Source organism: Amblyomma maculatum, chromosome 5, assembly GCF_055883805.1.
Source record: "Amblyomma maculatum isolate TAMU_Amacu chromosome 5, ASM5588380v1, whole genome shotgun sequence".
NCBI classification, from domain to species: Eukaryota; Metazoa; Arthropoda; class Arachnida; order Ixodida; family Ixodidae; genus Amblyomma; species Amblyomma maculatum.
In genome coordinates, this window is record NC_139348.1 from 17,051,280 (window position 1) to 17,079,027 (window position 27,748).

Consider the following 27,748-nt stretch of genomic DNA (forward strand, 5'->3'; position numbering starts at 1 on the left):
GAGCTGGCCCTTTTTAATGAAGCGGAGCTCGAGACAGACGAGGACGACGCTCAGCCACGCGCCATGACATTCGGCCACTTGGTAACGCCAGAAGATGGGCAGCGGTGTGGCAATGTTAAAAAAGCCTTCCAGCCCAGCTGGCAGAGAGTTGATTAAAATCGCTTCAAAATTGTGATCTCGTGCATTACGCAAATCAACTCGGGGGTTCACTTTTGCTCCTAATATCTCTGATAGAAACAATACTCCCAATAATGGATGTACTATGGTATCACCGCAGCTGATCACGCCTCGCGTCAAGCTGCGATACGCTCTCGCTCTGTTGTTGTTAGTCTCTTAAAACGTGGCACGTACCCACCATGGGGGATGGAAGCAAACATCGTCGTCTTCTTGAAGTTTCGTCGGTGGTGCTCCTTCATTTAGCCTACGTAAATACGTCATACAAATGCGCCATCTGAGAGTGTGCGGCAAAGATCGCGAGCGTAATCTCTGACGAATCCCCAAGGCGGAGTGATGAAGAGGCGGCATGGCGTGGAAGAACCCGCCATGCCAGAGGCTGCGGATAACATCGAACAACGAATCGCTCTACTCGTCTGGCGCTGAAGCGAGCCAAAATCTAAGTGGCAGCAGCGAATACGTCATTTCCTTTTTCTTAGAGATAAACTGCTCCTTCTAGGCCCTGGGCCAGAATTCTAATTCTTCATTCGTCAAATTGGCTGAAGATGTCCTAACACATGCTTGCCCACTATGGTCTATGATCAATGCCTCCTTCATTTGGCGCCCCAACTTGTATCTACCCTTTCCGATCCTTGAGATATGCCTGATTACGGTGTAAATTAGTGGTACCGGTGAAGGAGGTCAAGTTTGCTGGATGAGTTTCCTTTGAATGATGCAACGTGCTCTCAATATATGTCATTGATACAACGACCAGTTCGGTAGATCTAATCGTAATTAATAAAACGGTACCTTGAAGATGAGCCCATTTATTGAAACGCCGAAAATCGCTTCTTGTGCTCCCCGTGCAGATGCGAAGAACGCAACTTTTGTGGACTCGTCGGCACATCAAACAATCCTGCTTGGGGGTAGAGTACAAAAGACTTTGACATCAAAGTTGGAGGCAATATTTATTTGTAATTTTGCGTGATGACGTGTTTGTACGGTAGCATCACACAAGGCCATGGAACCAGCGTCTCCAGCAGGACCCTCTACGTGCTGCAGTCGGCATCTCGTGTGTGGAAAAGGTGAGCTACAAGAAGCCGATAAAAAACCTTAAAGATACTGGCTACTGCATCACTCTGACTGCTGCCTTCGATGAAGCAGTATTGCGAAATCCCAGCACAAGCGCAGAAACACAACAGCTGACACCGCACAGCTATGTGCCTATTGTGCATCCTAGCGGACGTGCTATGCTTACGCCTTAGGAAAATCATTAGTTGCGGTAGGAAAACTTCTCTTACAATGCTTCTTCCACCTCACTTTCCGGGATGAAACATCCTACTGAGCTGCTCTTGGAAGGCTCGAAACGGCGCTAATATCTCGGTGTATTGGGTATTCATTGTGACGAAGGAAAGCTGTAGGTTAAGAACTCTAACATCCATACTTTGTTAACGTCATAGCAACCTCCCTGTTTCCAGAAAATCTGCTGTTGCTGTTGGCGTTCGCATCGATTTTAGCGTTGTGAGCTAAACATCACAGTCAGAAGGTCAAATGCCTAACACTGATTAGTAGCCGGGTTGGACCACCTAACGTGACCACATGACGTGTCGGGACAGCCGGAGCTGCCAAATTGGGCTACTCCTTTGAAATGGAAGAGTCAGATGTGAATGTCACTCAGTGGGACCCGTGGATCATTTTTCAGACACGCTAATCCTAAGTCAAGCAGGCACATTTAAGGGCTTCGGTTAACGTTTATACAACGTCAGACTAACGAACGAAAAAAGAACGGCTTTATTCCCGTATACGAATCGCAGCCCCAAGACTGGACGCCCACTGACAGTCTGATCGAGCGCTCATCGTTTTTGCCGATGGCGCTACCGTCAGCGGCTGTAGACCACGTTACCATTCTACAACAACATACAAGGTCACCATTACTAATGTCACAATCATTTCTCTTACCCTCAACATCAAAATTATGGAGACTAGCCATTCGTTAAGGTACCAGTGTAGCTTGAACGCGTCCCGGCTCGTGAGTGATCTAGTGCGGGCTTGGCGGACGTCAGTTTTCTGTCCGTTCCAGGCCGCCAAGGCTCCAGGCAGCCTTTCTCTAGCGCCTGCTCTGCCGCCGCTTCGATGATGTCGGTGTCAGTTTTCGAAACTTTCGCCGCTGTATGCTGCGATGTCGTGAGCACGCTGCTGCTGTCTGCTGTTGCAAATGGTGCGCGATGACGCAAAAGGTCACCGTGTCAATTCCAGAAGGTTCCGCCTCCAAGCACGACTCGTGCACCTGCCGCACATGTAGGCTGGTCAACGGTTGCCGACTCTCATCAGTTCCCTGGTCTGAATTTCCGAGCCCACACACTTTCGCCTAGCAGGGTTAGGTCTCCGCGGCGTGCTCCTCTGCCGCACCGACGTTTCTGCTGTAGTTGCTTTAATTCCACTCACACTAGGAGGTCAGGGTGCAGCCGGGCTAGTGTAGTCTTAAGGCGACGGCTGATTAGAAGCCCTGCTGTAGTCCGGATGGTGAGGACATAAGTCGACGTTCTGTAATTAAACAGGATTCTTGCTAGTTTTGTTTAAAAATCGCTCGCAGGCATTTAATCGAGTTTTTCCTTGATGGCTTGAAGTACTGTTTTAGGGTGCGCCATTAGAAGCTGAGTAAAACTGGGGGACCGTGATCGCCCTGACCCCTTTTTTAGATAAAATTCCTTATACTCGGCGCTGACAGACGCTGGAGTGTTGTTTGTCTCTAACAATGACGTCCGGCTACCCATTTATCGCAAACACTATATGCAAGCATCGCACTGTTGCCTCAGCCGATGGTATCATCACACTAAGTACTCCAACGTGATGCTGCGACCAGGCCTTCTCAGGAAATTACCACGGTATTTTTTGAATTGGTCTAGGGGCCCGGCGCCACGCTTGGCAGGTCGCGCAACTCGCGACTTTGTTTTCGACCTCTGTGTCTAATCCCAGCTACCAAACATGGCTTCATGTGACCATCTTCATCTTATCCATTCCCGGATGTGTTTTACTCCTGAGAGATACTGATGTGACTACCCTATCTCCCCATAGCACACAGACATCTTACACTGAAACTCTCGAGCAGGATCCTTGTGGACGGACCCCGTTACTCTATCTCGGGCAACTGCTTTCCCGTCCACAATGATTCCTAACTACCCTATCTCCCCATAGCACACAGACATCTTGCACTGAAACTCTCGAGCAGTATCCTTGTGGACGGAACCTGTTACTCTATCTCAGGCAACTGCTTTCCCGTCTACAATGATTCCTTCACTCTGGAAAGGACCCGGTGGGTAGCGCTGGCCACTGCAGATGCCGACAACAAGGCCTGATAGGAATTTTTCTGCGTAAATACTTCAGCCTCTACCAACTGCATCCCGGCCCGTGCTGCCAACGGCAACTGGCTGAGCCCATCTGCATTTCCCAACTGCTCCCAAGGCCAACTAAGCAGCCTGTACTGATAGGCACTTAGTGGCAAGGCCAAACGCAGGGCGCATGGTGAAAATATCTGTGGGATTCCTTTGTCAGGTTTCAGCAACCACAGTAGTACAAGGGTCTTTTAAATGTAGAACAACCGCCCCAACACATAATAGTACTGAAATTTCGCTACCACAAAAACGACAGGTAATGCTTCCTTATCAATATTTATCCGCCACGCTTCAACCTTTTCAACTCCTGTCCGACCAACTATAACAAAGCGAAAGGTACGTGCCGTGATCAACAGAATATGGGTTGCACACCTTCTGGCACATGAATGTTCGCCGTTACACCCTCCATGTTTCGGATACTTTCAGTAAAGACTGCCTAAAACTTCTCAACTACACCGTCCCTGCTGCTCACCTGGTAAACATTGGCGAGCTGCTCCAGAGGCATACCGGACTGCTTTGCTCAATTCCTGCCCAGAAGTGCTCTTCTGCCCCCTTTCGTCACGAACAACGGCAACTTCGCCGTCCTGTTCCCGAGAATGGCCGTGACCTTGGCCTTGTTAAAAAACAGGAGACATTTTCCCACAGTATCCACGAAGCTTGACGTTGGATGGGCTGAGCTTGACTGCCGGAAATAGCCCTCTAAACTCTCTTTCCTCCATGCCCGCAAACACCGCCTCGGTATCCAGCTCCATTTTTACTGTTTTCCTTCCAGTTGGAGCTCCGAAAATATGGACCGAACTTTTTGATCGTCAGTTCATTTTGTAATTCTTTGACGTTCTGTCTCGCACCTCTCTGTTAGCGTCCATTTTTCCCCTTCTTCGTAGCGTGCGTCCATCGCGTGCACCCGTGCACCTTATCTCCTTGCGTTTTTCTCTTGTTGCTACCGACATGTTCTTTGCTTCTGCTCATTCGAGCAATGTGGCGCCGCTGTCGACACTTAAAAAAGAGGATATCTGCACAATTGCACATTTCTTTTCGGTGCGACCCGTCGCAGCGGGCACAACACTGCCACTCCGACCCTTCAGTCAGACGGCTCATCGCTTTCCTTCCTCCATGCTGCGTCGCTTGCCCTGCCTGTTAGCTCTTCTGAACCTCGCTCCGCTGCTTCCATGCTTGTCACTATCACTACAGCTTTCCGCGGTGTCAAGTAGGGCTCTTCTAACAACCTTCTGCGCATCGCACCATTGTAGATGCCGTGAACCAGCCGGTCGCGCAAGCTGTCGAGCTCATCGCTGAAATCGCAGCCGTCGGCAGGCTGACGCAGCACCGCTACAAATTCATTTATGGATTCCCCAGGCGTTCGTGGTCGGCAACAGAAATGATATCTTTGGGCGATGACTGATGGCTGAAGCGAGTAGGGCTCGGTCAGAAGTTATATTGGTTTGATTTGAGGGGTTTACCGTCCCAAAGCAACTCAGCCTATGAGAGACGCCGTAGTGAAGGACTCAGGAAATTTCGACCACCTGGGGTTCTTTAACGTGCAATGACATTGCACAGCACACGGGCGCCTTGCTTTTTGCCCTCATAGAAAAGCGGCCGCCCAGGCCGGGATAAGTCAGAAGTTATAGGCATCTGCAGAGTTGGGATTCCGATGGCCTTGCGGGAGCAAGCAACCTGCGTAGCAGCCTGTACGTGGGCTGGCTCAATCCGCTCAGGAACGCTGCTCTTTTCCTGTCTTGAGGCACTTCATTAGCAATAAAATACTGTTCAGACCTTCGACATACTTTTCCCAATCCTGGCCCCCCTCACTTGCGAACGGCTCGAACTACAGCGTCCCAATGCTGCCAGGGCGTTGTCGCGTGCCGCGCGCTGCAGTTACTACCAATACATTCTTTACCCTTCGCCACTGATACAACTCTTGACTAACGAAGGAAAAAAGACTGCAATAACACCGATGTTTGGGCCAGTTGGTAATGATTCATATTCAAACCCATTCGCAGAACGAATAAAACAACGACAGAAAGAAAAGACACACGACAGGTTTTCTTCCTGTCGTTGTTTTATTCGTGCTGCGAATGGGTTTGAAGGAAAAAAGAACAGCTTTATTCCTGAATACGAATCCCAGTCCGATGACTGGACACCCGCTGTCAGTCCGGTCGCGCGAAGGCACCACCGTCGGCAGCATAGACCACATCACCATCACACATGTCACATATGTGGGGCTTTAATCATTGTAGTATGGTTTTTGACCTAGCCTTGTAATATACTATGCTGATAGATGAGTTTGTCTTGTGGAATATAGGCATAAAATAAGGAATTATCAAGTCAGAGCCTAAGCTAACGAGGATCGAAAAGGGTAGTCGGCATACGAGCCATTTAACGCTGACAAGTCATGCGTTTAGAGGCCCTGTAGCTTGAGTGTTCTGCCACGTTTTCTTCTTTTTATCATAACAGGAGACTTACGTTCAAAATAATGACGACAGCCACATATGACAAGGTCATATTTATATTCAAGATTTCTGTGGCTTCGTATACAAATGAACATCAGAGCAATATCTGAACAAAAAAATGACGCTAAGGGATAATAGCAGTTTTTACAAACCATACCGACCATCACGCAGCAAGACTGTAAAAAAAAAATGTACTAAGAAAAGTGGTAAACAAAAACATAGATGTTATTCGTGGCCATTAAAAATGTCAGGGGAGAGTTACGCTACGTATTTAAGTGTATGTTGCGGCAGCAATAACGCGCCCGTCTCTGGCCTCCCTTATTTATTTATTTATTTATTTATTTATTTATTTATTTATTTATTTATTTATTTATTTATTTATTTATTTATTTATTTATTTATTTATTTATTTATCTATTTATTTATTTATTTATTTATTTATTTCAGAAATACTGCCAGCCTTCCCAGAAGGTCTTAGGCAGGAGTGGGATTACATGCATTGGTAAAGCATAAAAACCAGCTTAACAAGAGGAAACCCTAAGAAATAAAAAATCATCCCGGTGTCGACCTGCCACCGAAAAAATGGATTAAAATACTCACACATCAACACGCTGTTCGTACAGTGATATTGACCACCAGAAAAAAAAAAAGTTAAAAAAAAAAGATACAATAAAAGCAGACATATGAAACAACAGGCGCAAGAAAATGGTAGGAGCAATACAGGAGCAAAATACCCGAACAGATAAACAACGGCAAACCACATGTACGTAGAAACCCAACAGCAATAAAGAAGCACTACACGTGGATATATCAAGAACAAATTTTCTATTTTGATAACAGAGACTCGACGGTCCGGCATTCTGCAATATCAGCAGGAAGTGCGTTCCACTCGCTGACTGTTCTAGGGAAGAAAGAATTTTAAACACGTTGGTTTTGCAGGTGTATTATTTCATTGTTTTAGAATGATTTGCACGCGTATTGCGCCGAATAACAGGTTCGATATATAGCTTCTGGTTTATTCCTAGCTTAGAATAGTAGAGAAGATGCGTGTACTGCAGTCGTTCATGAAAGCGACATAACTGCAGAGGATCTAAATAAGCTTTTTGCACTAGAGCAGTTGCTGAAGTGTGCCAACTGTACGAACTATAAACAAACCTTGCTGATTTTATGTGGATGTTTTCGAGTTTGTTAATATTCATCTTAGTATAAGGATCCCATACTGCTGAAGCGTATTCAAGAAGTGGCCTGATAAATGTTTTGTAAGCTAGAAGTTTTATTTCTTGAGTAGACTGGCGTAGGGTTCTTCGCAAGTAACCAAGCTTTTGCATCGCCTTTTTTTCAATGTAACACACATGTTCATTCCATCTGAGATCAGAGGTTAGAATTACACCTTAAATTCATAACTTTCAACGGATGCTAGGAGGTGACTATTAATAGAGTAGGGAAAGGTTAGGGGCTTCCTATTATGAGTGATTGTCATTCTTATTTATTTTCATTTGCCATGTTATGCACCAGTTTTCTATTTTAGCTAGCAATAAATTTAACTCAGACTGGGCATTTGGATGTTTAATTTCATTGTAAATAATGCAGTCATCTGCGAAAAGATTTATTTTCACGGACGCATTGCTGATGACATCATTATTAATATTAATACTAAAAAGAAAAGAGGCCCCAGAACAGGCCCCTGCGGAACACCCGACCGGACCGGCCCATAACTGGAACACGCACCTTCAATCGACACGCACTGGTGCCGCGACGAAAGATACGCCTCTATCCAGGAAAGCACTGTGTCATTTATAAATAATGGTAGCAGTTTTAATAACAGCTTTTGGTGGGCAACGCAGTCAAACGCTTTCTCAAAATCTAAAAAGATAATATCTGTTTGGCTCTGTCCATCTATAGCTGCCGCAAAATCATGTACTGCCTCAAGTAGTTGTGTGACCGTTGATACCCCCCTGCGGAAACCGTGCTGCCGAGGATCTATGGAATTGTGTTTTTCAAGATAAGTGGATATGTGTTTAAAGATGATATGTTCCGCAATTTTTCCGCATGTGCACAAAAGTGAAATTGGTCTGTAAGACGAAATAAGTGATTTGTTTTCTGATTTGAGTATCGGTGTCATTTTAGCATACTTCCAATTGTTAGGAAGCGCTGCTTCTGACAGATTTCCTAAATATGAGCGACAAATACTTAGCGCACCATTCTGCATACTGAAAAGAAAGGCATTAGGCATCCCATCAATTCCCTGCAATTTGTTAATATCAATATCAAGTAAAAGCGACAGAACGCCTTCTTTATATATATATATATATATATATATATATATATATATATATATATATATATATATATATATATAAATATATCAGAGGGTTCGTGTTATTCACTGCGAAGCGCGGTATCTTGCCATCGTCATCTGATATATGCAGCAGAAAAACTGATTAAAAGAATTCACTATTTGATATTTGCCAGTGACAGTTACATCTGCAATGGACATAGCGGGGAATGGGTCTTTTCTAGATGATAAATGTCGCCAAAACTTAGCAGGAGATGAAGAAGAAAGTTTTTCATTGTTATATTGTGGTAGTTATATTTGGCTGTTTTTATTGAACTCTTGAGCTGTTCGCGCATGCCGGTAAGTTTCTGAACGTCGGCCGCAGAGGGGCAATGCCGGATTTTTTTCTCATCTTTTTAGTTTTCCGTTTTATGATCCAGGGATTAGTGTTGTGTACAAACTTGCAACAACGTGACACATAGTCATTCACACATTTCAATGCAAGATTTTAAACATTACTATAAACTGTTGACGCAGCATAAATCAGACTCATAACAAGAAGTGAAATATTAAAAGCTAATGTGTCCAAAACACCAACGTCATCAGCACGTGTGAAGTTCCGAAATACACGCTTTTCTTTCTTGCAAATCGTAATGGCGTTGAGATGTAAGTTTAAAATACCATCTTATGATTCGATATGCCCTCCACAACCTGCAGTTTTGGTTCACGACGAAGCAATTCACCCGATACAAAAATAAATCTAAAATAGAGGCGGTACTATTTTGAATACGTGTAGACTGCCTGACTAGCTGTATTAAGTCATAGAAAAGAATGATATCGACAAACGGTCCTGCAAAAGTTGACAACGCTTCAGGAAAATCTTTAGTCCAATCGATTGATGGAATATTAAAATCACCCCCTGAAAGTAAGTTATTGGAATACTTTGAGCACTCGCATAAAAAGCAATTCATTTCATCAAAGAAAGTAGTGTCAGTGCTAGGAGGCCTATAAAATGCCCCTATAATTAGATTAAGCTCCTTCAAGCAGATTCTAGTAACGATGGACTCAATATCAGATATGTCAGGCAGACTAATTGTGTGAAATGTATCTCTTACCTTATGGCAACTCCGCCGCCTCTAGGACTTCTATCCTTTCGATAGATACGGTAGCCGGGTGGTGCGACTTCGAAGTAGCCGATTTCAGCGTGTAACTACGTTTCGGCTATGATCAATGCATCAGGTTTGTGCGCTAATAAAATACTCTCAATAACCTCCGATTTATTAAGTATACTCTGCACATTGAGGTTCAGACATTGAAAAGGATCCCGAGCACTTGTATCGATTCATTGCTGCCCTTCCGACGCATGTTTGCTTGGCTCAGGGCGTTTCCCAGCGGATATCCTTTTATTTGTAGCGTCGTCGCATGCAAAGAACTCATCAACCTTAATTTTGTCATAGACTAATTTAACCTTCCTTCCCGATTTCCTAATTTCGGACGTGCTCTCCCACAGTTTCTTCCTTTTTTGCCTGGTTGCCAGTGAAAAGTCTTCAGAAATTGAAGTACCCGTATCTTTCAGTTTATAACAGTTCTGCAGGATGCTTATTTTTTCGCGATGGTCGATAAGCTTTAGAGTTATAGGACGCGGTCGTTCTTGCTCTTGGCGGCCAATACGGTGTATTCTCTCTGTGGACGACACGGCTATGCCTAATTTGTCTTTGAACACACCTTCAACTACTTTTGAGGCAAGGGGCGTTTCACCGGGTTCTTCAGTAATTCCATAAACGAGAATATTATTCCGTCGGGAGCTATTTCCCAAGTCAGTGAGCTTGCTTTGAAAGTTGCGAACGTTTCTTTCAATATCAGAGATCCTAGCACTGACTTCTGTTATCGCTTTTGAGGTAGCTTCAAACTTTTCTATTTTTGTCTCAATTTCGACCAGTCTTTTCTGTATGTTTTTGTCCTTCTATTATTTCAGTTAACTGTTCCTGGATAGTGGGACCTGGGTTGGATTCTATGTCCCCACAAAGCATAAATAAGAATAAGATAAACTTTCGTGCGGCACAACACATCGCAACAACATTTGGTGGGCACGTCAGCTGAATAAAACAATGGTTTCTGGTTTTCACAGTAGAGATTTCGTAACTAACCTGCAAGAAAAGAAGAAGCGGGTTTGACATGACGCTGCCAGCTGTCCAGCCAACGTGTCCACTGAAGAAGTTCCGCGGAAACGGGCCTCCTATATTTGCGATTGTTGATGTAGATGGCACTGGACGCAATAGTGTCCTACGGTCGTCGTAGTTCGGCTGCTGTTGTGCGCAGGCTCCATTGGCGGTGGTGTTCGTCGCTGCAATGATGTAGTCTTTCTCATCTTGTGAGGCGCTGCACTTTGCTGTTGTGGCGAGCAGAAACACTTGCGTGAAAAAAAAGCGGGTTTGACATGACGCTGCCAGATGTCCAGCCAACGTGCCCACTGAAGAAGTTCCGCGGAAACGGGCCTCCTATATTTGCGATTGTTGATGTAGATGGCACTGGACGCAATAGTGTCCTACGGTCGTCGTAGTTCGGCTGCTGTTGTGCGCAGGCTCCATTGGCGGTGGTGTTCGTCGCTGCAATGATGTAGTCTTTCTCATCTTGTGAGGCGCTGCACTTTGCTGTTGTGGCGAGCAGAAACACTTGCGTGAAAAAAAAAAGCGGGTTTGACATGACGCTGCCAGATGTCCAGCCAACGTGCCCACTGAAGAAGTTCCGCGGAAACGGGCTTCTTATATATGCGATTGTTGATGAAGATGGCGCTGGATGCAATGGTGTCCAACGTTCGTCGTAGTTCGGCTGCTGTTGTGCGCAGGCTCCATTGGCGGTCGTGTTCGTCGCTGCAATGATGTAGTCTTTCTCATCTTGTGAGGCGCTGCACTTTGCTGTTGTGGCGAGCAGAAACACTTGCGTGAAAAAAAAAAGCGGGTTTGACATGACGCTGCCAGATGACCAGCCAACGTGCCCACTGAAGAAGTTCCGCGGAAACGGGCTTCTTATATATGCGATTGTTGATGAAGATGGCGCTGGATGCAATGGTGTCCAACGTTCGTCGTAGTTCGGCTGCTGTTGTGCGCAGGCTCCATTGGCGGTGGTGTTCGTCGCTGCAATGATGTAGTCTTTCTTATCTTGTGAGGCGCTGCACTTTGCGGTTGTGGCGAGCAGAAACACTTGCGTGAAAAAAAAAAGCGGGTTTGACATGACGCTGCCAGATGTCCAGCCAACGTTCCCACTGAAGAAGTTCCGCGGAAACGGGCTTCTTATATATGCGATTGTTGATGAAGATGGCGCTGGATGCAATGGTGTCCAACGTTCGTCGTAGTTCGGCTGCTGTTGTGCGCAGGCTCCATTGGCGGTCGTGTTCGTCGCTGCAATGATGTAGTCTTTCTCATCTTGTGAGGCGCTGCACTTTGCTGTTGTGGCGAGCAGAAACACTTGCGTGAAAAAAAAAAGCGGGTTTGACATGACGCTGCCAGATGACCAGCCAACGTGCCCACTGAAGAAGTTCCGCGGAAACGGGCTTCTTATATATGCGATTGTTGATGAAGATGGCGCTGGATGCAATGGTGTCCAACGTTCGTCGTAGTTCGGCTGCTGTTGTGCGCAGGCTCCATTGGCGGTGGTGTTCGTCGCTGCAATGATGTAGTCTTTCTCATCTTGTGAGGCGCTGCACTTTGCTGTTGTGGCGAGCAGAAACACTTGCGTGAAAAAAAAAGCGGGTTTGACATGACGCTGCCAGATGTCCAGCCAACGTGCCCACTGAAGAAGTTCCGCGGAAACGGGCTTCTTATATATGCGATTGTTGATGAAGATGGCGCTGGATGCAATGGTGTCCAACGTTCGTCGTAGTTCGGCTGCTGTTGTGCGCAGGCTCCATTGGCGGTCGTGTTCGTCGCTGCAATGATGTAGTCTTTCTCATCTTGTGAGGCGCTGCACTTTGCTGTTGTGGCGAGCAGAAACACTTGCGTGAAAAAAAAAAGCGGGTTTGACATGACGCTGCCAGATGACCAGCCAACGTGCCCACTGAAGAAGTTCCGCGGAAACGGGCTTCTTATATATGCGATTGTTGATGAAGATGGCGCTGGATGCAATGGTGTCCAACGTTCGTCGTAGTTCGGCTGCTGTTGTGCGCAGGCTCCATTGGCGGTGGTGTTCGTCGCTGCAATGATGTAGTCTTTCTCATCTTGTGAGGCGCTGCACTTTGCTGTTGTGGCGAGCAGAAACACTTGCGTGAAAAAAAAAGCGGGTTTGACATGACGCTGCCAGATGTCCAGCCAACGTGCCCACTGAAGAAGTTCCGCGGAAACGGGCTTCTTATATATGCGATTGTTGATGAAGATGGCGCTGGATGCAATGGTGTCCAACGTTCGTCGTAGTTCGGCTGCTGTTGTGCGCAGGCTCCATTGGCGGTCGTGTTCGTCGCTGCAATGATGTAGTTTTTCTCATCTTGTGAGGCGCTGCACTTTGCTGTTGTGGCGAGCAGAAACACTTGCGTGAAAAAAAAAGCGGGTTTGACATGACGCTGCCAGATGACCAGCCAACGTGCCCACTGAAGAAGTTCCGCGGAAACGGGCTTCTTATATATGCGATTGTTGATGAAGATGGCGCTGGATGCAATGGTGTCCAACGTTCGTCGTAGTTCGGCTGCTGTTGTGCGCAGGCTCCATTGGCGGTGGTGTTCGTCGCTGCAATGATGTAGTCTTTCTTATCTTGTGAGGCGCTGCACTTTGCTGTTGTGGCGAGCAGAAACACTTGCGTGAAAAAAAAAGCGGGTTTGACATGACGCTGCCAGATGTCCAGCCAACGTGCCCACTGAAGAAGTTCCGCGGAAACGGGCTTCTTATATATGCGATTGTTGATGAAGATGGCGCTGGATGCAATGGTGTCCAACGTTCGTCGTAGTTCGGCTGCTGTTGTGCGCAGGCTCCATTGGCGGTCGTGTTCGTCGCTGCAATGATGTAGTCTTTTCCATCTTCTGACTCGCTGGACTTGGTTGTTGTGGCGAGCAGAAATAATTGCTTTAAAAGAAGAAGCGGGGTTGACACGACGCTGCAAGATGTCCAGCCTACGTGCCCACTGAAGACGTTCCGCGGAAACGGGCTTCTTATATATGCGATTGTTGATGAAGATGGCGCTGGACGCAATGGTGTCCTACGGTCGTCGTAGTTCGGCTGCTGTTGTGCGCAGGCTCCATTGGCGGTGGTGTTCGTCGCTGCAATGATGTAGTCTTTCCCATCTTGTGACGCGCTGGACTTGGCTGTTGTGGCGAGCAGAAACAGCTGTGTGAAAAGAAGAAGCGAGTTTGACATGACGCTGCCAGTTATCCAGCCAACGTGCCCACTCATGAACCTCGTACACTTTGCTACTCGCCGATTCACTAATCCCTTAATACACTACAGACTCCTAATTATTAGGTTCGTGTTTGCTTATTGCAATAATGCGTAACAGATTGCTGTATACGCAATACCGCGTCATATTTGAGAACGAAGGCTGTATTTATTGTTTATGGCCAAATTTCTTTTCTCACCTCTCTCGGCAGCACGAAGATCGTTCTGCCTAAAACAAAGAGATGGCGCCCGGCCGTGTTTTATAAAACCAGACTTGAAGTTCCGCCTTTTTTATTTTTCTGCCTTTCTAAACCATCTGGTAGAAGCCGACTAGTAGCTAATTTTCATATTTTTTAGAAAATATGTCGGGGTTTAACTTCGCATAAACCTAATAAACTCCGCATAAACCGAGTAATATCAGCATGATTTGTCATTATTTTGCCGGTGGTTGTATTCTTGCGAAACTGACATAGTTTTCGCAGTCTTAAATGCCTTTAATACACAGCATAAATTATGATCAAGGTACTTTTTTCATCGGTTCGAATCCTTATCGTAAAAACGGCTCCATCTTGACTAGCAGACGGATACTAAAGGAGAAAGTATACTATCACACCGCCGCCAAAGCCACACAAAGAACGGTTGCACCATAATTTTAATTCCAAAGACTAAAAATCTGGCACCACAAGCAGGTCTGTTAGTAATGCCGTACGAGTAAATGGCACTTCAGCGGGGATATGAGAAAGGGGTCCTGTCAAGGAGGTGTGTGCTGTGCATGCTGTCGTCCCACTCGCCGCTTGGGTTGTTCGACAATGGCTGGCGTTGCAGCTGCTATGCCAACCAGCCAAGCACAATAAGCTTTTTCTCCCCTATGCACTAATGAATTCTATCTAGTCTGTCAGAATCGTTTCTCAAGAAAAATGCCGCTTGGTCCTTTTTACGTACGCTTCCAAACAGGCGCCTATTGTCAGCTTAGTCCAATGAAGCCATTGTGGGGGTGTAGTTATTCAGGCGACACAGATGGATCCCGCTACTCAGGATGAACTTGCCGCAGGCCGTCAGGAGTAGCGAACCACAATGACAGCGACGAACTTCTTCGTCCTCGGACGCGCCAGCAAGCGATGCATGCCAGTGCCTATAATGACGAAGATCGGCACACTACACCATGTTTTCCATCGTACTAGAACCACTAATCAAACCCAGCCTAGAACGCTGCGTGGGATGGCTGAGAATTTTATCGCCATACAAAGGTCACTTTTACGGGGAGCGCTTTGTGTTTGCTCAGTCGAAAAGTCGTCGCCATATCCCGGTCTCGACTAGATTGTTGTAGGACGTTTTCGAAATTTCACAGGAAAAGAAGGCCTAGTTGATTGATTATTGCTGGTTACTGAATGGGAAGCGTGATGGGAGGTTGGTCATTAATACGAAAGCAATAAACAGTTGACAACGTCTCTACAATTGCCAATAATAGAAAAATTTATAATACATAAATAAATAAAGAGAATAAAAAGTAATACTTCAGTAAAAATTAGGAGCGTACTTTAAAGTTCAACTCGGTAAGAGGTAAAGAAAGGTGCCAGTATATAGTTCTGTCATTAAGCAACAGAATAATTATAGTGTGAAAGAACTTGACTCGCAACTTGAGTCGATGGATATCGAAGCGCTCCCATTGCAGTCTTTCTCTGAAAGTCTTGGCAGAAATGTCATTCCTGTAAATCCCTGACACCAACCTAGCCCCTAAATTTTGTATGCTTTCTAAGTGGGCAATCTCTCGCACCGATAGAGGGTGCCGAATTCTGCTGGCACAATCAGGGATTTAAATAACGTTAGCCTTCACAATAATTCCTTAGTAGGTAGCGGAAAAGCACTGGTATATCGAAGGAGAAACCCCAAAGAATTCGTAGCTCTCGATGCAACATCATAAAAGGTTTCTGCTGCCTTAGTTGAGATGTAAAGTAAAAATTACGTGTTTATATTCAGAAACTTGATTTAAACTCATATAATCAAAATTATAAGTACACATATGTGGATTTTTCTTTCCATTAATTGAGATCGTGTTGTTAAAATTTACTCTACTATGCCATCATTCTAACCCCCCCCCCCCCCCCCCGCTAACTGGCGCAATTCTGCACGTGCATAGCGAGTAAGGAAAAGAGTGGTTGCCCTAAAGACATGTCAAGACGTTCGTCAATTGCTGCAGGGGGTGGTTTAAAAATACCACTGTCATGCGGGAAGGCCTTGGACTAAAGAGGCCGCTGCGTCAATGAAAGGGCAGCTGAGCCCACGTGGTCCTTAAATGAGGTAGAAGGTACTATGTTTGGTTCTTAAAGATTTATGTTTATGATTTCCGTGGTCTGGTCACGTGGCCTGATAGGGCATCTCTTTTATACTGGCTCATTTCGTTTTCGAAATTAAAGTTGTTGGTTCACCGCTTCGTCCTGTCGTCCTTCTTGTTCTTGTGCTTGGTCTCTGTAAGTTGAGTCCCGCAAGCATGGTAAGAAGTGCGCTAATTTCCCTGCACGGCGCTGAGTGCCATGAGTGCCCTCTAGGGGCGGAAAATTCGCCACGGGTAAGGTGCATGCACTGCAAATAGTGAAAATCACGATTTCATGAGATAAAACAATCTGGGTAGAAGGGGAGATTCAAGAGGAAGAGTGATTTTGGAGATATGAGAAACATAGGAGAATGTTCGGCAAGTGATACGTCTGAGACCTAATTCAGGTCCGAAATCTCATGTCTTAAACAGCGATTGTGTGTGAACAGGCATTTGCCCATGTCTTGGTCTTTCCTACCAGCGGCTGTAGAGCAGCGGTGGCGTAGAGGCAGAACATCCGCCTCGCATGCAAGAGGACCAGGGCTCAAATCCCGGTGCCGCGCAATTCTCCACCGGATGACAAAAAAAAAAAGAAAAAAAGAATCCGCGTGTCGATGGAATTGCATATACAGGTTTGGGGTGCGACCTGATGCCGGTGAACACCTCCGGCAACGCACTCGCTCACCAGAAGAGGAGTTGGCCACCCTGGTGCAGTAATTGGCCACAACCTCCTATGATAAGCTCCATAAAACCCCGGCCCTCAGTCACCAGCGGCTGCGGAACAACTGACCACGGCAGCGGTCAGACCTGTGACGCAGCAGGGGGTGCTAAGAAAGCCTGGCTCCGCTGGACAGGCCGCCATTTGAAACTTACCCTGGCAACGTTTAATGCTAGAACCCTAGCTAGTGAAGCTAGTTTAGCAGTGCTGTTAGAGGAACTAGAGGGCATGAAATGGGATGTCATAGGGCTTAGTGAGGTTAGGAGGCCGAATGAGGCATATACTGTACTGAAGGATGGGCATGTACTGTGTTATAGAGGTTTACCAGAGAGGCGACAACTAGGAGTAGGTTTCCTTGTCAATAAGTATATAGCGGGTAATATAGATGAATTCTATAGTATTAATGAGAGGGTTGCAGGCATCGTAATTAGGCTTAATAAGCGGTATAAACTGAAGGTTGTACAGGCCTATGCACCTACATGTAGTTATGATGACCAGGCAGTTGAAAGCTTCTATAAAGATGTAGAATCGGCAATGCGAAAAGTAAAGACGCAGTATACTGTACTAATGGGCGACTTCAATGCCAAGGTAGGGAAAAAACAGGCAGGAGACAAGGCAGTAGGTGACTATGGCATTGGTTCTAGGAATAGCAGGGGGGAGTTACTAGTTGAGTTTGCAGAGCGCAATAACTTACGAATCATGAATACCTTCTTCAGCAAACGGAAGAACCGCAAATGGACATGGAAAAGTCCTAACGGAGTGACTAAAAATGAAATCGACTTCATAATGTGTTCAACCCCCGCCATTGTGCAGGATGTAGAGGTAATCGGGAAAGTTCGATGTAGAGACCACAGGATGGTGAGGTCCCGAATTAGCCTAAATCTGAAGAAGAAACGCAATAGATTAGTAAGGAAGAAACCCATCACCGAATTAGCGGTGAGGGGGAGGGCAGAAGAGTTCAGGATCTCGCTACAGAATAGGTATTCAGCTCTAACTGAGGATGGCGACATTACCCTAGAGGCAAGGAACAATAATTTCAGAGATATCCTTACTGAGTGCGCGGTAGAAGTAGGCGGTAGGATAGTTATAGAGGATATCGGTAAGCTGTCTAAGGGGACGAAAGATTTGATTAAGAAACGGCAGAGTATGAAAGCTTCCAATCCAACAGACCAGATCGAATTGGCCGAGATATCAAAGCTAATCAATAAGCGCAAGGTGGCCGATATAAGGAAGTATAACATGGAGAAAATTGAGCATGCTGTAAAGAACGGGGGAAGCCTTAAAGCCGTAAAGAAGAAATTGAGCATAGGCAAAAAAAACCAGATGTATGCGATAAGGGACAAGGCGGGCAACGTCCTCACTGATATGGAAAAGATAGTCAAATTAGCCGAGGAGTTCTATACAGATCTCTACAGTAGCCAAATTAGTCATTACCGTAATGAGATTGGCGGTAGGGAAAAACAGTCAGATGTTCCACCAGTGACGAAGCACGAGGTCAAGAAAGCACTAGAAACTATGAAAAGGGGGAAATCAGCTGAAGAGGATCAGATAACTACAGATTTGCTGAAGGACGGGGGAGATATCGTGCTAGAAAAACTGGCCACCCTGTATACGCAGTGCCTGGTGTCATCGACGGTACCGGAAGCATGGAAGAATGCAAACATTATCCTCATTCACAAGAAAGGGGACTCTAAGGACCTTAAAAATTACAGACCAATCAGCTTACTGTCTGTTACGTATAAGGTATTTACTAAGGTAATCGCTAATAGAATCAGGACTACCTTAGACTGCAATCAAGCAAAGGATCAAGCAGGGTTTCGGAAACGGTACTCTACTATCGATCATATCCATACCATCAATCAGGTGATAGAAAAATGCTCGGAATATAACCAGCCCTTATACATAGCATTCATTGATTACGAAAAAGCATTTGACTCAGTTGAAACCTCGGCGGTGATGCAGGCATTGCGAAATCAGGGGGTAGACGAGCCGTACGTGAAAGTGCTGGAAGATATATATAGTGGCTGCACAGCAACCATAGTTCTACATAAAGAAAGCACCAAAATTCCCATAAAGAAAGGTGTTAGGCAAGGAGACACAATCTCCCCAGTACTATTCACAGCTTGTTCAGAGGAAGTATTCAGAGACTTGGAATGGGAGCAGTTAGGGATAAGGGTAGATGGAGAATACCTCAGTAATCTGCGATTTGCTGATGACATTGCCTTGCTAAGCAACTCGGGAGATGAACTGCAAATAATGATTGATGACCTAGACAGGAAAAGTAAAAAGGTAGGCTTCAAAATCATTATGCAGAAGACTAAGGTAATGTTCAACAGCCTCGGGAAGGAACAGGAGTTTACATTAGGTAGCGAAATACTGGAAGTAGTAGGCGAATATATCTACTTAGGACAGGTAGTAACCGCAGATCCGGATCATGAAAAGGAAATAACAAGAATAAGATTGGGATGGAGCGCATTTGGCAAGCACTCGCAGATTAGGACTAGCAGCTTACCGGTATCGCTCAAGAGGAAAGTATACAACAGTTGCATCTTGCCTGTACTCACCTATGGGGCTTAAACGTTGAAGCTGACCAAGAGAGTTCTACTTAAGTTGAGGACAACCCAGAGAGCTATGGAACGAAAAATGGTAGGGGTAACATTAATGAAATAGAAAGCGTGCAGAGTGGGTCAGAGAAATAACTCAAGTTAACGACATTCTAGTGGAAATTAAGAAGAAATGGACATGGTAAGGACATGTAGTGCGAAGAGAGGATAAGCGATGGTCGCTGAGGGTAACAAACTGGATTCCAAGGGAAGGAAGGCGTAGCAGGGGGCGGCAGAAAGTTAGGTGGGCGGATGAGATTAAGAAGTTTGCAGGGATCAAGTGGATGCAGCTAGCACAGAACCGGGTTAAGTGGAGAAATATGGGAGAGGCCTTCGCCCTGCAGTGGGTATAATCAGGCTGATGATGATGATGATGATGATGATGATGATGATGATGATGATGATGATGATGATGATGATGATGGTTTTTCCTTATATTTGCTCGACTGTCGGTGGATAAAGTTAAGGAAGTTAGCGCTAATCCTCTGTTGGCATTTTCTTGTTACCGCCTTGTGTGCTGTATTCATTTTTTGTTTTACACACCATTCGCTGATTCTGTCTAGGTCTTCTCGCACCTTTTATTTCTTCGTTCAGTGCGCAGTATTCAGCAAAGGATAGCATGTGAAAATGCTATCCTTTAGATGTCATATAAAGAGTCTATCACACTTTTCTAGAGCGCTCAAGCAGTCCGCTGCGGAGGACATTAATTGAAATCTTAACGCAGCTGCTTTGGAGTAGCATTACGCTTATAACTCTGTGATTCCCATGGCTTCGCTCAGCGCTGTAATGCATGTATTATTAATAAACTTCGGTGTCTCCCTTTCAATTTAAGTGTACTTCCTTTGAACAGAACCGTTCATGAGCTCTAGACAAGTGTGGTCGACTCTGTACACTAAGAATAATAGTGGACCAGAGATCCATCTCTGAGGTACCACCGACGTGAGATTCGCTACTCGAGATTTAATGTTATAAGCAGCCGGTTTTTCAAAATCATGCGTCAAATGCTTTCTGAAAATCTAAAAAAGCACTAGTCTACAGGCATACGATGATGCGTGCGTAAATTTGTTAATCGTGTAAAAATTAAATGCCTTTATGAGAACCATGTTGAGCTGTATTAAACAATGTTTATATTATGTGCAGCTGCAGTAGCATACAAGGCATTCTTCAAAATTTCACAGCAACAGACGTCAAACACACCGGTCGATATTTCGTGGCATCACTGCGGGAGTCCGAGTTGTCGATTGACACAACGCTCCCCACTTTTAACTCATCTGAACGGCAGACTGTTCAACACAGTCACCACAAATTATCTGTAGATGTGGTGCGACGGATGAAGCACAGCGTTAAAAGAGGCTGTTTTGCAGGTTATCCGGACCAAAACTTTTGAAACATTCCATCACTGCAACAGCGCCTTAAATGCTTCTGTGGAAATGCTGACATTTTTCATTAAGCCAATCGCAGCTTGCTTAACCGGTCTGTTCCCATCGTTTCATATCGCTGGGTAAAAACAGTGTAAGTATTGGTTAAAACGTTAGGCCTTGGCATTGTCGTCCCTTACAACGTCACTGCCAAACACCAAAGATCGAATAGCTTTTCCATCTTTCACACTGCGTTTAACGTATCTCCAAAATTCTTTCTGATTTTGTTTTAATCTAGAGTGCATGGAACTAGAGCAGTTTTCCTTCGAATGATGAACAGGAACATTTGGTCTATCTCTAATGTGCTGCAATTGCGCTTTGTTTGCCTGTTTGGCTGCTTCTAAAAAGTACGGTGGCTTATCTGCTTTTCTGCGTCAGCCTGTGCAACGCCATTTTAAACCAAGGTTTCATTTTCCCGGTGTTTGATAATCAAGAAGGAATGTATCGCCATTTTATTTCCATCATTTTCGTTTGAATAAAGCCCAAAAGTCGGGTACGCCCTCGATCATGGGTTAGGACTCAAAAACCGTGAAGAATGCATCTAACTCCGCGTTAATTTCTGCTATGTTAGCCTTGTCAAAGTTGGAAATCCACCTATTTACACCAGCTACCGTTCTCATGTACTTTATACGCATCTCTCACACCACAGCGTAATGGTCACTTATGCCGGTGCTACAAATCAAGAGACAACTGTCAGGTTGGTTTGTAAGTATTGTATTTAAGATATTTGCCACGTGTTGCTGTTGCACAATTTGGTGAAGCGCGAAAAAATCCCATAAGATATTTATTTCTTGACTGCAGCTATCCCCTGTACAGAAAGCCGTTTCCTGTAGTGGCTGTTGGTGCCTGTCGGCAGAAGGCAAGTTGAAGTCTGCACCGATTACTAGCGTATCTGCTTGCAGTGTTTTGAATGTCTCTGTAAACTCCAAAACTAAGTTAACTTAAAAACCCGGTCGTCGGTAAGCACTGCATACAACACTTCGTCATTAGCCAGCATTAACTGGCCGCCTCAAAAGCGACTGCATCAGTATTGGCTGATCGTGACGAAATGTTGTCTAGTAAAATAAACCTACCCCAGCCGTGAGAATTCCTGGACATACTTCTACATCAACCGCGTCTGAACATGGCTTTCACGCGTAGGTACTTACATTTAATTCGACAGGTGGAATCCCCGGAATGTTCAACTTGTGCATCCCAGAGACTGCGGACCGTATTTTATTGGTGTGCCCAGTGTATGCGTGTAAAGGAAATGTGCTATCCGCTTCCTTGAAGCGTTTGGACAAGAGGCCACTGTCGGAGGAACTGCTGCTGGGCGCAATTGGCAGGACAAGGGGAAGGGTGTCCAGGCAATGCGTGCTCTTTGCCGTTTTTTGTGCGCCACCTGATTTGATTCGCGCTTGTAAAGCAAGCTACTTTGCCTGTATATATATATATATATATGCCCACTTCCACATCGTCGCCATGATCTTCTTTCTTCTCCCCTTCCCCTTACCCAGTGCATAGCAGCAGGCCAGATTGAAATTATTCCGGCCAACCTCTCTGCCTTTCCTTTAAATAAATCCATCTATCTGGCCGAAAATATTTCGTTGATAGCAATGTCTTTTGTCCGCATGTTGGCTGGACTGCTTCAATCAAATCAGAGGAATCATCCGCCTTGCTTTTAATACTTCGGTGGTTGACGAGGCCGAAGCAGACAAACGTAGCTAAAAAAGTAGACGTTACCCAAACGAACACTTGCTATCGCGTTATTCTTTTACAACAGGGCTTAACCTTCGTCAATATTTTTCTACTGGCGCTTATATTACCAGAGAAAACGTTTGAGATAAGAACGCGCACGACACAAGGTTTTGTTCAGTTCCCATTGCCATTGTTTCAAATACATATTTCTCAGACGCTCGACGCCGTCAAGAAACGGAGATTATTAAAGTAGGGTAGAAAAACATGGGGAAGAAGGAGAGCAACATATTATATCTTTAGTTTGCTAAAGGCAAAATTAATTTTTTTGGGTGTTTTGCTTACGCCCTTCCCGTACGAAATATTTTCTTCTTACCGCTTTTGTACCGAGAAGTATTCTTATGTGACTAAACATGCACAGTCCGACAGATATGAATTAGGCAAACTTTCCGTCCTCGAACCTGGTTCGAAATTAAAGTGCTCACGGTCAAGCATCTGCGCAGATAAATAAAAACCATAAGGGATAGCTTCTGAAGATGAAAATGGAATACGTCTATCGGCCTCCCCTTCAGTTAACGTTCACATAAGGACTCTTCTTAGCTTTAAGAACAAACTGCCGCTTGATAATTCTTTGAGCAAAAAATCTCCTTGGTGGAGGTAAAAAATCAATTCGGCGTGAGAAAGAAACAGTACTCAGCCAAACATTCGTCCATTTATTACAAGCCCTGTTTGACAGTATAGGTTTCGAGAGATATACGTGCATCTCAGAAAATATCCTCAGCGCGGCAAATGAAAAGTTTGGACCGAAGGAAATAGGGCGACGAGTAAGAATATTCTTCGCTCGCCAAAATGAAGTCGCGAATTTAACGCAAGATTTGATGTGTTCTCCTTCCCATGCTTTATACTGATTGTTTCGAATTTTTTCGGACGCTGTGAAGTAATTACCTCAATACGTTTGGTTTTCGCTAGTGAAAAAGCAACAATGAGACGTAGGTGTGAAAGAAAGGCAGCTACGATGCACAGCAAGTCATTCCGCAGCTTCTATGCGTTTAGAATTCTCCTCACCATAACTTTAAATTTGGATAGTTGGCCGTGCCTAATAACTAAACGTGAGCTAACAAAATACAGAACGGACGACACAAGACGACAAGAGCAGGCATTCTACCAACCTCCACTATATCTGAAAAATCTAGAAATGTTGATGTGTAAAAATAAAGAAAACTAATGCGAAAATAGATTAGCATGCAGGCATATTGAGGCCTCACACAACCCTGCCTTTGCGTTCGCATAAAAACTCTGTTTTGTTTGCGCTTGTTGCCTTTTGTCCTCAGTTCTGTAGTTCTGTAGCAAGCGCATCTCTACGTTGTGAAACTTCAGATGGCATATAAACTTGGGCATGAAGTCTTTTAACTAATACAGAGGCGTTAATGTACCGAGAAGCTTATACGGCGAACAGGCTTATTTCGTCTGGTTTTATCCATGATTTTTTTTCGCTGATTGAACCAATACTGAGCTCTTTCGAACTCAAACTTGCCTGTATTATGAGAAAACGAGTCAAACCGATTAAACAAGCACTGCTAGCAGGTTGTTCACCACACCACAATGGCGAGGCTAGCACGTTTATAGCATGAGTTGAATAATGAGCACAGAAGCACGAGTCCAGCGCGGATCTGCTGGCATTGCACAATAGTTTCCCGGTTGCATATAACCACAGAATGCAAGTGTGTTTTTCAGAAATGGAAGTGCTTTCTAAACGCTTCGTATTATTGGATGAAGATCAGTTCTCAGAAGCCATAATGCTGGAAGCGTTTGGAGCAACAAGTTCAATCATGCTAGGATTGCTTCCAAGGGGTTTAGCAGGTTCTTGCCTTTCCACAGACAATGCGCGAATTGTTGGCATTTTTTTTTAATTTATTCTTTTTATTCCTGCAGAGCAGCCTATGTTCGCGGCGCCAGTTAACGGCTTCCTGACATATGTGGCTGGACTGTGAGCTAGTTATATTTATACAAAGAATCTACAGACACACTATGTACTTTATGCAGAATCTATTGGCATATTTTAGGTGTATTACTTTTTGTCTAAAGACCCTCTATCCTTTCGTGAAATTACATTTTATATATGTTGGGCGTTAGGTCCTATAAACCAATATCCTATGGACTATAAATAGAACAAAGTCGATGGAATATTTTATTTCCTTCCGTATAGAAAATTTATAGAGTGCTCATCCATGCTACATTTTTCTATAGACAATTCCTAGAAAGAAGTCTGAATGTAGTATACGTGAAGGAATTTATACGTGCTCAATAGTATTATTGGCAGAAGTCTATAGACATTATATAGAATGACAAAAAGCGTTTTTATGGCTAGCAAGCGATACTCTATGTGCGGAAGCGATTGCCTCGGTTCTGAAGTTTGGCGGATATGCGTCGAGTACACGGAATCGCTAGATAAGGCCGCTAGGTGGTTAAGTGGCGGGTCATGCTGCAACCAACGTTGAGTGATAAAAAAGGCCCGTTCGTGTTTCCTGCCTCTCTTCGCGGTTAATAAAAAAGCGTATCACTTGATCATAGACAATGGAAAGACACGCTCGCATTCGGTAGCGCATCTCATGAACAGCCACACAGGCAGGCCGCCCTCTGTTCCCGCTGGTGACACAGCCTTTCTCCCATGCGGACCATTTTGACGTCGTCGTAAAACCAGGGGAACTACTCGGCGAACGCGCAATGGATAGAAACGCGCGTTGGCTGAAACGCACTCTGATGGCTCCCATCGAGATCCGCAGGGAGCGATGAGCGAGCAGCGAAGTAGGAGCTCTGACGAACAGGGCATGCGTTGAATGACCTGTTCGGGGTCTCCGAGCGTTTGCGGAGCCCTGCGCAGGAATCACCTCGAGGGAATTCAGCTCTGGAAAGCAGCGGCACGGAGCCCAGTGGTGTCGCTGTGTGGTCCTTTTATCCTCCTCCTGGAGCCGTGACGTCGGTCTAATGCACATTTCAAGTACATGGAATTACACGGCTACATGTCGAGGCTATGACTACTTCATTCGCCGCGCATACCTGGTATTGATATGGCAAGTATTTTGCCATAACTGTGCACGAACATAAAGCAAGAAGGAAAGGAGGAAAAAAAGAAAAAAAAGACCGAAGGAAAGGAAGAAAGGAAGGAAGGGAGACGGAAGGAAAGAAAGGGAGATAGAAAGAAGGAGAGAAATGCGGCATGGCGCTTAGACTCCGAGAGCGTGAGCCTGAGCGTGCACCTTCGCCTTATAATACCAATGCCAGGCGCTGTTGATTTAATGCTGAGTAAAGCTGAAACTTTCAACTAAATATTACGAATAAGGCCATATCAGTTTTGTAAAAATATTTTTGCACACCCCTCGCGGCGGCATAAAACAGTGCAGGTGAATACAGAATAGCCATAGAGTAAAATTAGAAGGGCGTTCAAGCTTCGGCTTATGAGTAACATCGCCTTTTCATTCCGAGAGGCTCATGACAGAAGCTGGAATCGACGGGGTGCTATCCGACCTTGCTGGCTTGGGCACAGCCCCGGATGCGCTCTCTGGAGGAAGGAGTCCTAAATCCGGAGACAAGCCGCGGAGCCTGCGGATGAGATGATGAACGGTGGTTCCCACAAGAGGCACCGGACTTGTGCTTCGGCTCTCCGAGAAAGGTTGGAGAATTAGCCACCAGGTGTCTCAGACCAGATGAAGCGTAGTCGTAGGCGTAGAGGGTATCGTAGAGCGGCTCGAGCACTCCTCTCGCGACCGCTTCGTCGTTATCATAGCTATGCACGCAGGTAGCTCGAGCCAGGCCCGTGGCAACATTGAGGACAAATATTTTTCTGTTTTTTTTTTTGCATATCAGAAAAAGAGGAAATGCTGAAATGGCATCTATCATCAGCACCTCCACAGCCAAGGGGTTGCCCTGTCTCGGCGGATTATAAAAACTAATGTGTCCAATGCTTATGCAATGTTTTTCTTGACTCGCAGTTTTTACCGCAGTCTTGAGTTGAGTTGAAGTTAGAAGTCCCTTAAGATGATTAGAAGATATTTTGACTTTCTTGATGTAAGCTCATGTAACAATTGTTCAAGACGCAAGAAAAGCGATTTAGCAAGAGTGCCAGCCACGGCGGTCGGAGAATCTCTGAATGCGCTTTATTATGCTGCGTACAAGATTTTTCACGATGGTCATAAAGCCTTTTCGCGCGGATTAGCAGTTTATCTCTAAAAGTGTTTGCGATATATCTGAAATAACCATGTTCTTGCCTCTTCCTGTTTCGTCGCGCACTTTTACCAGAGACCACTTGGCTGTCGCTACTGGTAAATATGGGCGACAGAAGCTAACGTTACAAATGCTTCACTTCTACGCAAGAGAGACTATCACTTTATTTTAGATCTGCAACGTCATGACTACGAACTTATCATAGTTTTTCTTTATTTTCAATGTTCGTTTATTTTTTCTGCTGTAAAGGGATTGCTTCATACTGCTTTCGGAAGTCTGGAAAATGCTGTTGAGAGATATTTGAGAGAATATTCACTTTTTTTTTGCAAAACTACTAAAATAAAAAGAATAGCTCGTCTTCCGTTTACCCTGACGTCAAATCAGATAACCTCATCTATTTCTAAAGCATCCCTTTTGTTGCTTTTCAAAGTCACGCAAAAAGAAAGGAAAACGCATGCCGTTGCGAGAGAACCTACAAAATGCACGAAGGTACAAAGGCCGTCTAATAGTGATCGCAGCGCGGTTCTGCCGCGCACATAGCCCCAGGCGACTGGCCTCAAAGTCCATTTCGGTTCGCAATCTTCGACGTCGGCTGGCTCCGAGGGTGAGAGGTGCTCTGCCGGCGGGGCTATGAACGAGACAGAGCGGTGGCCCGGCAACGACACATTTCTTCAGTCTCAGTGAACAGTGCGATAATCTCACTGGCCGATGCAGTTCTCAAGTCGGAAACGCCATTTGAGCGTATGCTACTTTATTGCACCTGCTTTCTGAGTAAATTTTGGAATTATGCCCCGAAAAGTATACAAATTCTTCGGCCGACAAGCCGTCACTGTCCCCATAACCCAATTTCGGAAAACAAAATGACCGAGAAACTACGGTTGAGGTTTAGTGCCAAACTGTAGAGCAAACGTACTTTGTGCAATATTCAGGGTGGTGTCATGCCATTTGGCTTGTCGGTTTAGTTAGCGTTCATCTTCTAGTCAAGTTGGAGGCTCGTTTGCGATAGCAATTCAAACAAAATTCAAACAATTCAAATAAAATTATTCTTGGAATGAAGAGGCGAGGTTAAAAGCGCTTCGCGTCTACTTGTGCGAAGCTTGTGCGCCCCCACCACTTTTAGAGAGAGTATTGATGTTGTGTTTTGGCAATCTATAAGCAGCTTGCTGACTCGAAAAG